This window comes from Symphalangus syndactylus, chromosome 8 (assembly GCF_028878055.3).
Source record: "Symphalangus syndactylus isolate Jambi chromosome 8, NHGRI_mSymSyn1-v2.1_pri, whole genome shotgun sequence".
Taxonomy (NCBI): Eukaryota; Metazoa; Chordata; class Mammalia; order Primates; family Hylobatidae; genus Symphalangus; species Symphalangus syndactylus.
Window position 1 is genome coordinate 23,003,519 of NC_072430.2, and position 10,886 is coordinate 23,014,404.

Here is a 10,886-nt window from a genome sequence, read left to right on the forward strand (position 1 = left end):
CTGGATAATTTATTTTACTGTGAGATTGTTACAAGGACAAAACATAATTTTTGTGCTAGAGCAACACATTATGAAATAGAATGCAAATTCACTTATATAAAATTTTCTGATGAAACTGCAAAGAAATCCTGTGCTTCCCCTCCAGCCTCCGCACCAGTGCCCTGCAGGTCCGGGTTCACTCTCCTTTGCTGTTAGGGATGTTGGGGGGAAAGTTTGAGAAGCTTTGATCAGGAAAAGCATCCCAGCCTTAAGGTTAGCCAGACTTGGGTTCTGCTGCCTGTTTGCTGTGTGACCTTGAGCTAATTACTGTCTCCCTCTGAGCCCAGGCATCAGTGTTGGTTGCCCTTGAAAGCACCTGCCTTTCACAGGCTGACCACTTGTTCCTCTCAAACTGGCTTTTCGACTCTCACAATTCTCACCTTTATAGCATTTGCTGGAAGAAAATTAAAGTTTGTTCGTCTTCTAGATAGCAGCATCTTGCCTAACATAATTTCTTATAGGTGCTCATAGGAAATAGAAAAATTGAAATCAATCATGCAGAAACAAATAATTACGGAGGACCCCTCACACTATATCCAGTGCAGGATGTGACAGTAAAATTTAAATTGTTAGAGGTCTTATATCAACTTTTTGAAAATTTTTTTTTAATTTTTTTATTTTTTTTTGAGACAGAGTCTCGCTCTGTTTCCCAGGCTGGAGTGCAGTGGCGCGATCTCAGCTCACTGGAAGCTCCACCTCCCAGGTTCACGCCATTCTTCTGCCTTGGCCTCCACAGTAGCTGGGACTACAGGCGCCCGCCACCACACCCGGCTAATTTTTTGTATTTTTTTTAGTAGAGACGGGGTTTCACTGTGTTAGCCAGGATGGTCTCGATCTCCTGCACTGGTGACCCGCCCGCCTCGGCCTCCCAAAGTGCTGGGATTACAGGCGTGAGCCACCGCACCCAGCCTTGAAATCCTTTCAATGATGTGCTACACTGCTCTATGTAAAAGAAAAGAAAGTTAGAGAGCTCTCGACGTCACCCCCTCATCAGCCAATTTTATAGCTATCATGAGATCTTATTTTTAGTCAAATCTTCCCAAATCCATTCTCTAGAATTGGTGATAATCTATCCAGCCACTGTGAATAATCTAGGAACAGACAGTAATTTAAATACAAGCACACGCACACACAAACACACCGCCCCAGGGTGCCCATCCGGTTTTTCTAGCCCTTCCCATCCCAATTCCATGTTAAAGGTCAGTAGGGCCAGGGGTCTGAGGGACTTGAAAGGGCCCCATGGGCCTGTTTGGCTGCACTCAGCCCAGGACAAGTCCTGCTGGCTCCCAGGAGACAGATGCCACCCTCGGCTTGGCTCATGAGACTTCTCCCTCCATATTCCTTGGCAGCAGCCCGGGGTGACTGGTGACAGAATTCCTGTGATTTATGATGCTGTGGAGGCTGGGCGAGGGAACTCTTCCCCCAGTAATTCCCCTGGAAAACTCATGGGCACTTGGCCGGCTTCGCAGGGCTCCTCCAATGGGTGCTAGAGAGGCAGCTCATCCCGGGAGGTGGTGTGGTGCCCTGTGCACAGGACATAGTTGATCCCGAAGACCAAGTTGTAGCTAATATTCTTCTGCCCCCCCTTAAATATCCCTCACTTTTGACTTCTACACCTTCCTTAAAATGTTCACTTAGAGATTCACTCCTGTGCTTGAGAATTTCATTCATTCATCATTTGTTCTGAGGACATAAGGATGTCCAGCACAGATTTACCGACGGCCTGTTCTGGACTGGGCTTCGCACTGGGTTCTGGGTATGTGGTTAAGACAAAGCTTTTCCTCTTGAGAACTTCTCCTTCCAGTGGGGGAGAGAAGAGTGTAAACAACTAAGTGATGACTGTAACCAGGCAGGTGCTCTCGGGAGCCTGTGGGAGAGGCTGGAAGCCCAGGGAAAGCTCTGCTGTCTCTGCCTAGGGCAGGGGCAACTGGCAAGGCTTCCTGGAGGAGGTGAGACAGGAAGTGGCCAGGGAAGAGAGGGATGGGAAAACGACCATCAGGGCAGAAGGAAACTCCCCAAAAGCACACTCAGGACTGGGGCTTATCCCGCCCTGTGTCCTGCAGCTTCAGTGTGTGTCCACACCAGTGCAAGCTGGGGGTCGAAGTTTGGCTGGCTGGGGGCCTCATGTCTCTTGGGTCACAGCCCCTGCAGCAGAAGCCCTGGATGATGCCAGCTGTCCACAAGAGTCACTTTCTCCCCAGAAGGCAATGCTAGACTCACACCCACCTCAGAGCAAATCAGACCAGCGCTTGCAACCTTTACTGCTCACACGGACCGCCTGGGGACCTCACGTGAATGCAGATTCGGCCTTTCTCACAAGCTCTCAGGGGATGCCCACGATGTGGTCCTCAGACCACACCTGGGCAGGGATACACAATAACACACTCATCCCTCGATTCTGTCTATGGGCTGTCTTCCATTTGCACTCGAGCCGTCAAATCTGCCTCTAGATCACGATTCACTATCATGCTCCCTTCAGCCTATAGTGGCTGAGAGCTCTAACTCTGAAAGGAGACAGACATGATGGCTGTGTGACCTTGGGAAAGCCTTTAACCTATCGGGGCCTCATCTGTACAATGGGATAAACACTCCTGCAGGGAAAGCTGCCTAAGCTGTAATGAGCTTAGCATCCAACAAGCATCCCACACGTTAGCTCCTGTTCTTACAGTTCCTTTACTACTGAACTGTCCTGTGACAGTGACAGTGGTTCAATTTGGAGCCCAATGCACTTGAATTCATGTCCAGGCTCAACCACTGACTGTCTGTGTAACCTCGGACAAGGCACATTTTCACACTGAGCTGCAGTTTCCTCCTATAAAAGGGGATTAGGAAAAACTTTCTGGCTCACAGATTGCGGGGACAAGTCAGGGACGCACTCAGGTGGCCAGTAAGCGGCATTCTGGTACTCTGCGAGGAACCTAACTCCCTTGTTCAAGCACACACGCACCTGTTCCTTCAACACCGAACGCCACCTGCTTTGTGCCAGCCCCCCAGTTGGAGACAAAGGACACAGGGCTCCTGCCCTCAGCGTGTGCACTGTTCACGGTGCTGGAGAGCAGGTGGGGACCTGAGACTCCCTCTCTTGGATCTGTGAATTCAGCATCCCATGCATGACTGAGTCCTACAGAAAGTCCAGCAGCCGCCAGTGAGGGGTGAGCAAGTTTTGGCAGCAAAGGGCACGGCAACAGTGCCAGCACCTTCTGGAGACTTCAGTCAAGGGAAATGGGGGAACCCCCGGGTTTGGAGATGTTTGAGACGTTCCCATGGAGTGCCTTTGGCCAGACTGGCACTTACAGCCTTGGAGCACGGGCCTCCCAAGTGGCCTGGCTGCTCCTGAGCCAAGAGCAGGGTTGGGCCGGGCATCTGGCCCCCAGTGAAGGGGGTGGGAGTGGGGCTGGAATGCCCAGCACCTTTTCAGCTGAGGCCATGGCAAGGAAGCCTCTCCAAAATATTTCCTGTAATCCCTGTCTGGCCAGCCTCCTTACCTGGAGAATAGGACTCAGGTTGGGACGCCAAGATTCAAGGTTAGAGACCAAAGGGGACTCTTCAGAGATCAGGAGCCAGTGGTGGCAGTGTCAGGGGCAGGTGCTCATACAAGACCCAGAGTTAATGAAGTTTGAGAAAACCCAGTATGTGGGGCGCCGAGTACCTTTCTCCAGAGACCTGAAGACAGTTATGTGGGTGAAGGATTTGACAATTCCTCTTGTTCTTGGGGACACCAAGGGTGAGGATCGGTGAGGTGCCAAGAAGAGTTGGTTTCTAATTTTTTAATACAGTATTTCTTTCTGGTTATAAAAACATGTCAATCACAGAAACTTTAGAAAATACACAAAAGTATAAAGAAGAAAATAAAAAAATCCTACAATCTGGAGGTGAGGATCGGTGAGGTGCCAAGAAGAGTTGGTTTCTAATTTTTTAATACAGTATTTCTTTCTGGTTATAAAAAACATGTTAATCACAGAAACTTTGGGAAATACACAAAAGTATAAAGAAGAAAATAAAAAAATCCTACAATCTGGAGATAACCACTGTTAACATGGCAGAGCTCTTCTCCACTTTTATGCATCCCAGCATTTCTGACACAGGATCCGTGCCCTTGGATGGCCTGGTTTCCCACAAGGGGGTGATGCTTAGGTTGGAGAAAACACAGAATTTGAACAAGTGTGCAGGTGTATCAGGTAGCTATTGCTATCATGCTGTGTGACAAGCAACCTCAAACTTGCCCTGGCTTACAGGTAGAAGCAGCATTTGTCTCTTGCTCATGAGTCTGTGGGTTGGCTGAGGATTGACTGATTTAGGAGCATCCCAGCTGCAGGTTGGGTCCATGTCTGCTCCACATGACTCTCATCCTCCTGGAACGAGGTGGGCTCCCTGAGGCAGGTTCTATTCATGGGCGAGCTCACGGGTGACAAGTGCACTGCACAATTATGTTTTAAGCCTCCGTGTCATAATCCACTGATATTTTATTGGCCAAAGCACACAGCCAACCCAAGTCAAGAGATGGGGATGACTATTCTGTCCGCCAGGAGGCCCTGGCAAGAGTGTGGATGTACACTACTGGGGCTGATCATTTCGTCTGCTACACTAGGTGGGTCTAATATTTGCTGCTATCCCCAAGGGTCTTGATCCTCCTGCTTGGAACATTGTTTTAGTAGATTTCCTTCTACTCTTATATATGTATAATTTTTACTAAATTGAGTTTCTATTCTACCTTTTGAAAACTCCTTCTTGGTTTTTGTTTTCACTTAGCTTTATACCCTGTACATTTTTCTAACATTAAATATTTTTGAAAATATATGAATGGCTGCAGAATCATAACATGTTTTGGCATAATTCATTAATCTCTTCTTCTAGGATACTTAGGGTTTTCCAGTTGGGGCTACTATAAATAACAATGTAATGAACATCTTTGTGTAGAAACTTTGTTGGCATCTGTCATGGGCATTTCTTGCTTCTGTTTGCCCAGTGCCAAGTCCAACCTCCCTCTGAATTCAGTGAGTCAGTGCCCTGATTTCCCTTTGGGGGAACCGCCCCTCACCTACTTTGAGTCCATGTAGTTCATGTGGCATCCATCACTGGCTCCCGGGGAATGGCCTCTAGCTACGAAAGGTATTCCATCTCATGAAATCTCAAAAATTGGGCCCAGGCCTGGCCATCCAGAGTACGGAATCCCCTTCATTACAGAGATTAGTTCAGGAATGACACAGTGCCTAGTCCTGGCTAATTAGTGGTTGTCTAAAAAGAGGTGCATGACCCAAGGTGATCTAATCAGAGTGAATCCTGAGACTGGTCAAGGAGTAGCTAGGAAGAGGCATTCTCTCTTCTCTGACTTCTGCTTCAGAGGGTGCTGGCAATCCTGAAAGTGCTGGAAGCATCTTGTTTACACTGAGCCTGAGAATAAAGCCAAGACCTGAGCGATCAAACTCAGAAACGAAGAGACTGGATTCTGCTAACATTGTACTCCTGATTAACTGTGCCTCCAGCAAGAATCCCTGCTCTTTTCAGTTTCAGAAACCAATGTGTTTCATTTGTCTCCTAAACTGAGTTGTGCTTTCTACAACTTTCAACCAAATAATAGCTCGGTGCTATTGACGGAAGTTCCTGAGCTGGAATTTCAGTTGTCCCTCAGTGTCTGTGGGGGATTGGTTTCAGGACTCCCCCAACACATATCAAAATCCTCAGATACTCAAGTCCCTGATATAAAATTGTGCAGAATTTTATGCACATCCCCTCACATACTTTAAATCATCTCTAGATTACTTTTAATATCTAATACTATGATGCTGTATAGTTGTACTATATTTTTAAAATTTTATGTTATTTTTAATTGCAGTAATTTTAATTTTTAATGTTTTTCTTTTTTTCCTGAATTTTTTTTTTTTTGAGACAAAGTCTTGCTCTGTTGTCCAGGCTGGAGTGCAGTAGTGCCATCTCGGCTCACCGCAACCTCTGCCCCCTGGGTTCAAGCAAGTCTCCTGTCTCAGCCTCCCGAGTAGCTGGGATAACAGGTGCACACCGCCATGCCCAGCTAATTTTTGTACTTTTAGTAGAGATGGGGCTTCGCCATGTTTCACTGGCTGGTCTTGAACTCCTGACCTCAGGTGATTCGCCCTCCTGGGCCTCCCAAAGTGCTGGGATTACAGGCATGAGCCATCTTGTTGGCTCACTCTTGTTGCCCACTAGCTCGGCTCACTGCAACCTCTTCCTCCCTCATGAGCGATTCTCCTGCCTCAGCCTCCCAAGTAGCTGGGATTACAGGTGCACGCCACCATGCTCAGATAAATTTTTGTATATTTTTAGTAAAGATGGGATTTTTTTCTGAATATTTTTGATCTGGGGTTGGTTGAATCTGGAATATTTTTGATCTGCGGTTGGTTGAATCCAAAGATGTGGAATCTGTGTATACAGAGGGCTGACCATACTGAGCTGAAGGACATAAACATTTTTTAAGCCTCTCAAGACCTCTTAGCAAATTGTTTTCCAGAGAATTTATGCAAACAATTCTACAGTGAGCCTATCTTAAAAGCATTTGTCTGTTGCTTTATTTTGATAGGCAATAATTGTATGGTTGAAATATTTTTATGTTTATAGGCCATTTTATTTCATGGTTTGCTGAATATGAGCAACTGGTGTCAATTTTTTTTTTTTTTTTACTTTATAAGAGCTCTTTAAATATCAAAACATTGATCCTTTCCCAAATTCCTCACCATTTCCCCCCAGCTTATTGTCTTTTGATATTTTGATGTGCTCTGAAGTAGATGTATTTGTAAATTTTTTTTTTTTTTTTTTTTTTGAGACAGAGTCTCACTCTGTCACCCAGGCTGGAGTGCAGTGGTGCAATCTCAGCTCACTGCAACCTCCGCCTCCTGGTTCAAGTGATTCTCCTGCCTCAGCCTTGTGGGTAGCTGGGATTACAGGTGCCTGCCACCATGCCTGACTAATTTTTTTGTATTTTTAGTAGAGACAGGGTTTCGCCATGTTGGCCAGGCTGGTCTCGATCTCCTGACCTCAGGTGATCCACCTGCCTTGGCCTTCCAAAGTGCTGGGATTACAGGTGTGAGCCACTGCACCGGGCATATTTGTAACTTTTATGTGGTCAGATTGTTTTTGGGTGTTATTCCTGTCATTTCCATGCTTTCAAAGTCCTTCCCTATTGAAGACCAGGTGAATATGGACCAAGTTTTCTTCTCTTTGACATTCACGACTGGGCATGGTGGCTCACACCTGTAATAGCAGCACTTTGGGAGGCCGAGGTGGGCAGATCACTTGAGGTCAGGAGTTCAAGACCAGCCTGACCAACATGGTGAAACCCTGTCTCTACTAAAAACACAACAATTAGCCGGGCATGGTAGCAGGTGCTTATAATCCCAGCTACTCAGGAGGCTGAGGCAAGAGACTTGCTGGAACCCAGGAAGAGGAGGTTGCAGTGAGCTGAGATTACACCACTGCACTACAGCCTGGGCTACAGAGTGAGCCTCTGTTGAAAGAAAGAAAAAGAGAGAAAGAAAGAGGGGAAGGGAAGGGAAGGGAAGGGAAGGGGAGGGGAGGGGAGGGGAGGGGAAGGGAGGGGAGGGGAGAAGAAGGTGAGAGGAAGGGGAGGGGAGGGGAGAGGAAGGGGAGGGGAGAGGAGAGGAAGGTAAGGGAAGGGGAGAGGAAGGTAAGGGAAGGGGAGGGAAGGGAGGGGAGAGGAAGGGGAGGGGAGGAGAAGGGAGGGGAAGGGAAGGGAAGGGAGGGGAGAGGAAGAAGAAAAGGAAGGAAAGGAAGAGACATTCAGATGCCCAGTGTTTCTCTGCCTATGATTGGAGAGCTGTCTGTGTTGGAATCACCTGGGGAGATTGCTAAAAATCCAGATTTCTGGGCCTCACCCTAGAAATAGAGCCTCTAAGAGGAAGCCGCAATTCTCTCCATATTTTAGCAAGTCTCACTTGTGGTTTCAGTGAGCACTAAAGTTTGAAAACCACTGCTCAAAAGAATGATAGGACACAATTTGAAAAAAAAACACAATCCAATTCCCCCCTCCCAAGAGCCAACTTCCCCAGCACCAGCCATTTGGCAATAATCCAATTCTTCCAGGATGGTCTGTGGGAAGAATTTTCTCATGCTTGAAATTGCTTAAAGCTGGGATTCATTGGCAGGTAATGAGCTCTTGGTCTCAAAATGTCCAAGCCTGGGACTGTTGGTGTCTTGGAATCCCATGGTCCAGTTGGAAGGTCAAATGAAATGACATTTCATAAGGTACCTGAACTAGTGCTTTCTATTTTTTCTCCAAATGCCCTTGAAGGTTTTTCTCCAGCTAATCTAGAACCTATGAGAAAAGTGCTTTGAAGGTGCAGGGTCATGGGGGAGTGAGCTTTCCTGTAAGGCAAAAAGCTGAGAAAGGAGAAACAGCATTCTGGTACTTACCAGCAGCCTGAGGTAGCCGCGCCGTTAAGCGCAATGCCCTGTGTCCGATTCATGGCCCCAGCCCTGCCCAGGGGAGGCTGGGAGCTCCCAAGGTACCCAGATGCTGGCTGCAAATGTCGATTGGTGGCCAGGCCATTGCTACGCCAAGCAACTGTTCCAATCACCCTCCTCCCCAAGCAGTGTGACAAAATGTCTGAGCTAGATCAAGAACGACAGGTGCACAGCAGGCAGGTGACAGGGGACAGAATGACATACAGCCCTCGAAGGCACAGCCAACAAGCCAGAGAACTGCACCCTGGACGTAGAAGGCGGTGCTCTCTCCAGCACCTCCCCGGAGGTCAGACAGGATTAGGGCAGCCCTCCTGGAATGCTCGGTCCAGCCCCATCGTGCAGAGGGAATTCCGAAGTCCAGGCAGGGGGAGTTGGTGGTCACGGTGGGGCAGTGCCTGGCTTCAGCATGTAGGATTTGCCATTACTCTAAAGCAGTGGTTTTCAAAATGTAACCCCAGGCCCAGCAGCATCTGCCACATCCGGGGACTTGTTAGAAATGCAGATTCTAGGGCCTGGAAGCTCTGGAGGTGGGTCCACACTCTGCATTGATACAGGCCTTCCTGATGCGTGTTCAAACCTGAGAACCACCAGCTTAATCCTCTGCACTGGAGAAGATTAATGGGATACTTTAGCTTGCTTTGGAAAGAGTGGGAAAGACAGAGAACAGAGGCATGAGTGTGTGAGGCTCCCCTTGCACCGCCCTTGATGGAGTCTAAACCTCAGCCTGGCATTTGGGGCTCCACGTCCCAAATGTGGTCCCCCAGCCCACCTTCTCAGACTGCTCGGGGGGTTCTGCATGCTCCAGCCGAAATGCAAGTCCCTACTCTGGCGTTTCTGTCCCTTTTCTTTAGTGCAGCCTCTTCCTTCTGAAATCCCACTCAAGCCCTACCTGAGGTGCCCTCTTTCCTCTGAAGGTCTATGAGATAAGAAACTCGAAACAGCGGCTCCCTCCTGGCTCTCCTTTTAAAAACTACACTACTCGCAGGGCACGGTGGCTCACACCTATAATCCCAGCACTTTGGGAGGTCGAGGTGGGTGGATCACCTGAGGTCAGGAGTTCGAGACCAGCCTGGCCAACATGGTGAAACCCCATCTCTACTAAAAATATAAAAATTAGCCAGGCATGGTGGCACGCACCTGTAGTCCCAGCTACTTGGGAGGCTGAGGCAGGAGAATCACTTGAACCTGGGAGGTGGAGGTTGCAGTGAGCAGAGATTGTGCCACTACACTCTAGCCTGGGTCACGGAGCAAGGCTCAGTCTCAAAAACAATGACAACAAACAAACAAAAAAACACTCCCAAATATAACTACACTACTCTTAAAACCTGGCCACAATCAGCCTTCCTTCTTCCACGTGTCTTTCCTATTTAACTCCCTGGCCAAGCCTGACTCATCCCCCATCCTCTCCCAGCAGCACCTGGAGTCAAGCGGGCTTTCCAGTTTCTTGGCTGATAGTCAGCATCTTTTCTAAAACTCCCTTTTGAAAGTTCATGTGCTGACTCACCACTGTTCACAGCTCAGCAGCTGCTCTTAACTTTCTGCCTTTACCTACATAAATTAACAGCAGCTGACCTCTAGAGCTGAATTATTTTGGGGGCTGTGGTGGTTGCTAGAGTGATTTTACCCCAGTGGTACAACGAAAGCAAGCAAGTGCCTTCTATGCAGACCTGGCTTTTCCAAACTTGACCTAGAATGTCAGACTGGAGTGGGGGGCTTAAACATCCTCTCACCACCACCCCCCTTTTTTTTTAAAGACAGGGTCTCGCTCTGTCACCCACACTGGAGTGCAGTGGCACAACCACGGCTCACTGCAGCCTTAACCTCCCAGGCGCAAGTGATCCTCCCACCTCAGCCTCCTAAGTAGCTGGAATCACAGGTGTGTGCCACCATGCCTGGCTAATTGTTTTATTTTTTATAGAGACAGGATCTCCCTGTGTTGCCCAAGCTGGTCTCGAACTTCAGTGCTCAAGTGATCCTCCTGCCTCTGCCTCCCAAGGTGCTTGGGATTATAGGTGTGAGCCACCATGTCCGGCACTCTCTCCCAATTTTACAGGTAGAAAAACCAGCCCAGAGAGGGGCCTTGCCTTGCCAAGGTCTTCCTGAGAGTACCAACCATTCCAGGCAGCTCAGACACCTGCAGGATGGGCAGAAGGTACCAACCTGGTACTCAACTTCTGGAAGCCAGTGATGAGATGCCCCCTACACATTCAGCACTCCCGTTAGCTCTGCAGACTGCTGTGGGCAAGGTGAACTCCCATGGATCCCATGGCCCTGGTGGCTCTCTTTTTTTTTTTTTTTTTTTTTTTGAGACAGAGTCTCGCTCTGTCGCCCAGGCTGGAGTGCAGTGGCGCAATCTCGGCTCACTGCAAGCTCCGCCTCCCGGGTTCACGCCA

The 10,886-nt window shown here is 48.4% G+C and overlaps 1 protein-coding gene across 3 annotated transcripts in view; it reads right to left on the reverse strand.

Moving 5' to 3' along the window:
• The window catches only part of OTUB2 (OTU deubiquitinase, ubiquitin aldehyde binding 2), a 42,808-nt gene that overhangs the window by 25,980 nt on the left and 5,942 nt on the right, over nucleotides 1-10,886 (reverse strand). Inside the window, exons 1-2 of one of the 3 annotated variants that reach the window (XM_055288311.2) lie at nucleotides 4,273-4,434; nucleotides 3,689-3,824 (exon numbers count right to left, since the gene is read on the reverse strand). The exons of 1 other annotated variant lie outside the window; for it this stretch is intronic. The gene's annotated coding sequence lies outside the window, so the exon portion shown is untranslated. Of the gene's footprint in view, nucleotides 1-3,688; nucleotides 3,825-4,272; nucleotides 4,435-10,886 lie in introns of those variants that run through there. One more of the 3 variants, XM_055288312.2, reaches the window with a different exon arrangement.